Source organism: Labrus bergylta, chromosome 12 (genome assembly GCF_963930695.1).
Source record: "Labrus bergylta chromosome 12, fLabBer1.1, whole genome shotgun sequence".
Classification (NCBI taxonomy): Eukaryota; Metazoa; Chordata; class Actinopteri; order Labriformes; family Labridae; genus Labrus; species Labrus bergylta.
The window spans coordinates 270,051-276,166 of NC_089206.1; positions in this window are offsets into that span (position 1 = coordinate 270,051).

The following is a 6,116-nucleotide window of genomic DNA, read 5'->3' on the forward strand; positions in this document are numbered from 1 at the left end:
ATGAACATCTATGGACCAGTTGTAGCTTCAGGTCTTCTTGTGAGCTTCATGCAGAGTCAAAGTGTTGATCTATAGAACATTTAGAAAAGTTCAGATTTCAGCACTGCTGCTGAAACACTCCAATGTTTTCTCTGTGATTGAACATATAACTGCATTTGACCTTTAAAGGGAAAGGTCGTCCTCCAAAGAGATACATGTGAAAGAGCAGACATAAGACCGCTCTGTTTATGAAATATGTCACACCTACCCATTCACAGCCTGATGACAGAGGTTGCTCTGTAGGGAGACCATCAGAAGTAACTAATCCCAGAGACGACGACTCTACCACTGAGCCACAGCCGCCCCCAATTTCATCACATCGTTTCAATCTGTATTCATACAAAGTTAGGATTACTGTATAATAACAGCAATGTTTGGTGTCTTCTGTGCAGCTGTTCTGGACCTCAGGTTTAAATTACAGACGAGTGACGAGGAGCCATGAGTCAGATCATCCAGAACTCAGCTGATTAATGTTTACGACCACAGGACATAAAATACATGTTTGAAGAGCCCTCAAATGTCCTCAGATCAACTGTTTTATATCAATATTCCTACAGAAAGAGGATTTAAATTCAAGGATTTACAGCTTTTCTAGTCTCAGTGATGTCACTTACTGGTGTTTGAAGCCCCAAAATGGAGGTCACCATGCCGGCTTATACCTGGAATAAAGCTACAGTGTGCCCGCTCGATGTCAGATCAGCCACGCCCCTAATTATCCATAACTAATGCATATCTGTGGAATCGTAATGCAGTAAAAATGTAATCATCCTGCCTGGTTATACAAACTTTTATTTCAGAAACATTTTAGAAGAAGTCATTTTAAAGAGTTGTATTTCTAATTTTACTGCAGTAAAGAATATCAATGCTGTGAAGAACCAAGCAGCAACCTCCAGTGTTTAAACAGGAAGCAGATGTGTAAGAGTAAAATGCTGCAGTTCCTGGAGTGTCCACTAGAGGCTGGCTGCAGAAGCACAGGAAGTCACATACACACCCATTCTAAAAAGCCTGTTTTTACAGCAGAGATGAACATGTTTACAGCCTGGTTCAAAAAACCAAATAGGTGTGATTAGCTCATGTCTGGATGGACACACACTGTACGGGGGGTGAATGTTTTGATGACTCATCAGTTTTGATTTGATGAAGGATAAGAGTTATTCACAATAAGGCGTGTAGCTGACCTGATTGACAGGTGGGCGCGGTGTAACGGTTTGTCAGGAGGTTTAAAACCCGCCTCAGCTCCAGCTCTCAGCCTGTCTCTGTGTTTGTTATGTATCCCATGTCGTGTCCTCTCTTCATTTATCTGAATGAAACTGATCTCTGCACTGAATCGATTTCCTGCGGTGTGACTTTTAAACCAGAGATGATATGAAATAAAAATCTGTTTCTGTTTGTTGAAGAAACCCCTCCTCTATCACTCAGGGTGGGACTCCTGATCCACCTCCCTCCCCTCCTCCTCTCTTTGTATGGTTGGAGTTTGCCTCCACAGTTTGACCTCCATGTTACTCCTCCTCCCTGTGTCTCCTCTCTCTCTCGCCCCTCTTCTCTCTTTTGTCTCTTAAAATGTTTATTCTCTCCCACCCCCTAATTGGCTTTCCCTCTGTCTCTTTATCTCCCTTAATCCACATTTCTTTTACTCTATTTTGTCTTCTTTTCCTTCCTTTTTTACTCCCCATCTTTCATTTCCTCTTTTCCTTCCTTTCTTCCTTCTTCCCCTCTCCCTCCCTCCTTACTTCCTCCCTCCCTCCCTTCCTTCCTCCCTTCCTCTCCTCCTCCTTCCCTCTGGGTGTGTTTCTGGATCTGACTGTACTGATGACTCTATCATTACTATCTGCTGAGTGTATACTTGAGTTCAGTCCAAACAATCTTTACAACAGATCAGAACACTTGAACACTCAAACCCTCTGCTCTCATTTCACTCGTGAACACGGGCGCCAGAAGGTTTGTGCTGAGGGTGCTGCAGCACCCCCTGTTGACGGGGGGAGGAACCCACAGGCAATGTGTTATCAAGAGTTATAATTTTAAAAACAAATGTTCACACAGTAGTTATATTAAAACAGTGACCAACATATTGTACAGTGCCTGACAGAATTTTTTTTTTTTAAATATGTAAATCAGTGTGACTATAATTAATTTATCTGACATGAAGACGGCATCACGCCAGGTCAACGGGCAAAATGTCAACTCCAGGTCAGCCGATCTCAAATAGACATGAGAGTGGGAGCAAAACAGTGTCACACATGAGAATATACGTTTTGTTTGTTATTCTGATGATGCTGATGCTCGGCTGCTTCGCTTTGGTCAGCTTGTGTTGGAAACATTGTCAGCAGTAACTCACTTCAGTGTGTAGGCTCAAACAATAAATGGACTTGAGGACTTCTGACTACTCAAAGCACTTTTACACCGCAGGTCAGACCTACACATTCACACGCTGATGGTAGAGGCTGCAGAGTAAAGAGTCCATCAGTATTAACTCATCCATTCATACACATTCACACGCTGATGGTAGAGGCTGCAGAGTAAAGAGTCCATCAGTATTAACTCATCCATTCATACACATTCACACGCTGATGGTAGAGGCTGCTGAGTTAAGAGTCCATCAGTATTAAATCATCCATTCATACACATTCACACGCTGATGGTAGAGGCTGCTGAGTTAAGAGTCCATCAGTATTAACTCATCCATTCATACACATTCACACGCTGATGGTAGAGGCCGCTGAGTAAAGAGTCCATCAGTATTAACTCATCCATTCATACACATTCACACACTGATGGTAGAGGCCGCTGAGTAAAGAGTCCATCAGTATTAAATCATCCATTCATACACATTCACACGCTGATGGTAGAGGCCGCTGAGTTAAGAGTCCATCAGTATTAAATCATCCATTCATACACATTCACACGCTGATGGTAGAGGCCGCTGAGTAAAGAGTCCATCAGTATTAACTCATCCATTCATACACATTCACACACTGATGGTAGAGGCCGCTGAGTAAAGAGTCCATCAGTATTAACTCATCCATTCATACACTGATGGTAGAGGCCGCTGTGTAAAGAGTCCATCAGTATTAACTCATCCATTCATACACATTCACATGCTGATGGTAGAGGCCGCTGTGTAAAGAGTCCATCAGTATTAACTCATCCATTTATACACATTCACACGCTGATGGTAGAGGCCGCTGTGTAAAGAGTCCATCAGTATTAACTCATCCATTCATACACATTCACACGCTGATGGTAGAGGCCGTTGTGTAAAGAGTCTATCAGTATTAACTCATCCATTCATACACTGATGGTAGAGGCCGCTGTGTAAAGAGTCCATCAGTATTAACTCATCCATTCATACACTGATGGTACAGGCTGCTGAGTAAAGAGTCCATCAGTATTAACTCATCCATTAATACAAATTCACACACTGTTGGTAGAGGCCGCTGTGTAAAGAGTCCATCAGTATTAACTCATCCATTCATACACTGATGGTAGAGGCCGCTGTGTAAAGAGTCCATCAGTATCAACTCATCCATTCACACACTGATGGTACAGGCTGCTGAGTAAAGAGTCCCTCAGTATTAACTAATCCATTCGTAAATTCACATGCTGATGGTAGAGGCCGCTGTGTAAAGAGTCCATCAGTATTAACTCATCCATTCATACACATTCACACCCTGATGTAGAGGCCGCTGTGTACAGAGTCCATCAGTATTAACTCATCCATTTATACACATTCACATGCTGATGGTAGAGGCCGCTGTGTAAAGAGTCCATCAGTATTAACTCATCCATTCATACACTGATGGCAGAGGCCGCTGTGTAAAGAGTCCATCAGTATTAACTCATCCATTCATACACATTCACACGCTGATGGTAGAGGCCGTTGTGTAAAGAGTCTATCTGTATTAACTCATCCATTCATACACATTCACACACTGATGGTAGAGGCCGCTGAGTAAAGAGTCCATCAGTATTAACTCATCCATTCAAACACTGATGGTAGAGGCTGCTGTGTAAAGAGTCCATCAGTATTAACTCATCCATTCATACACTGATGGTACAGGCTGCTGAGTAAAGAGTCCATCAGTATTAACTCATCCATTCATACACTGATGGTAGAGGCCGCTGTGGAAAGAGTCCATCAGTATTAACTAATCCATTAATACAAATTCACACACTGTTGGTAGAGGCCGCTGTGTAAAGAGTCCATCAGTATTAACTCATCCATTCATACACATTCACACGCTGATGGTAGAGGCCGCTGTGTAAAGAGTCCATCAGTATTAACTCATCCATTCATACACATTCACACACTGATGGTAGAGGCCGCTGAGTAAAGAGTCCATCAGTATTAACTCATCCATTCATACACTGATGGTAGAGGCCGCTGTGTGAAGAGTCCATCAGTATTAACTCATCCATTCATACACATTCACACGCTGATGGTAGAGGCCGCTGTGTAAAGAGTCCATCAGTATTAACTCATCCATTCATACACTGATGGTAGAGGCCGCTGTGGAAAGAGTCCATCAGTATTAACTCATCCATTCACACACTGATGGTACAGGCTGCTGAGTAAAGAGTCCATCAGTATTAACTCATCCATTCATACACATTCACACGCTGATGTAGAGGCCGCTGTGTAAAGAGTCCATCAGTATTAACTCATCCATTCATACACTGATGGCAGAGGCCGCTGTGTAAAGAGTCCATCAGTATTAACTCATCCATTTATACACATTCACATGCTGATGGTAGAGGCCGCTGTGTAAAGAGTCCATCAGTATTAACTCATCCATTCATACACTGATGGTAGAGGCCGCTGTGTAAAGAGTCCATCAGTATTAATTCATCCATTCACACACTGATGGTACAGGCTGCTGAGTAAAGAGTCCATCGGTATTAACTAATCCATTAATACAAATTCACACACTGTTGGTAGAGGCCGCTGTGTAAAGAGTCCATTAGTATTAACTCATCCATTCATACACATTCACACGCTGATGGTAGAGGCCGCTGTGTAAAGAGTCCATCAGTATTAACTCATCCATTCATACACTGATGGTAGAGGCCGCTGTGTAAAGAGTCCATCAGTATCAACTCATCCATTCATACACATTCACACGCTGATGGTAGAGGCCGCTGTGTAAAGAGTCCATCAGTATCAACTCATCCATTCACACACTGATGGTACAGGCTGCTGAGTAAAGAGTCCCTCAGTATTAACTAATCCATTCGTACATTCACATGCTGATGGTAGAGGCCGCTGTGTAAAGAGTCCATCAGTATTAACTCATCCATTCATACACATTCACACCCTGATGTAGAGGCCGCTGTGTACAGAGTCCATCAGTATTAACTCATCCATTTATACACATTCACATGCTGATGGTAGAGGCCGCTGTGTAAAGAGTCCATCAGTATTAACTCATCCATTCATACACATTCACACCCTGATGTAGAGGCCGCTGTGTACAGAGTCCATCAGTATTAACTCATCCATTTATACACATTCACATGCTGATGGTAGAGGCCGCTGTGTAAAGAGTCCATCAGTATTAACTCATCCATTCATACACTGATGGCAGAGGCCGCTGTGTAAAGAGTCCATCGGTATTAACTCATCCATTCATACACATTCACACGCTGATGGTAGAGGCCGTTGTGTAAAGAGTCTATCGGTATTAACTCATCCATTCATACACATTCACACACTGATGGTAGAGGCCGCTGAGTAAAGAGTCCATCAGTATTAACTCATCCATTCAAACACTGATGGTAGAGGCTGCTGTGTAAATAGTTCATCAGTATTAACTCATCCATTCATACACTGATGGTACAGGCTGCTGAGTAAAGAGTCCATCAGTATTAACTCATCCATTCATACACTGATGGTAGAGGCCGCTGTGGAAAGAGTCCATCAGTATTAACTAATCCATTAATACAAATTCACACACTGTTGGTAGAGGCCGCTGTGTAAAGAGTCCATCAGTATTAACTCATCCATTCATACACATTCACACGCTGATGGTAGAGGCCGCTGTGTAAAGAGTCCATCAGTATTAACTCATCCATTCATACAC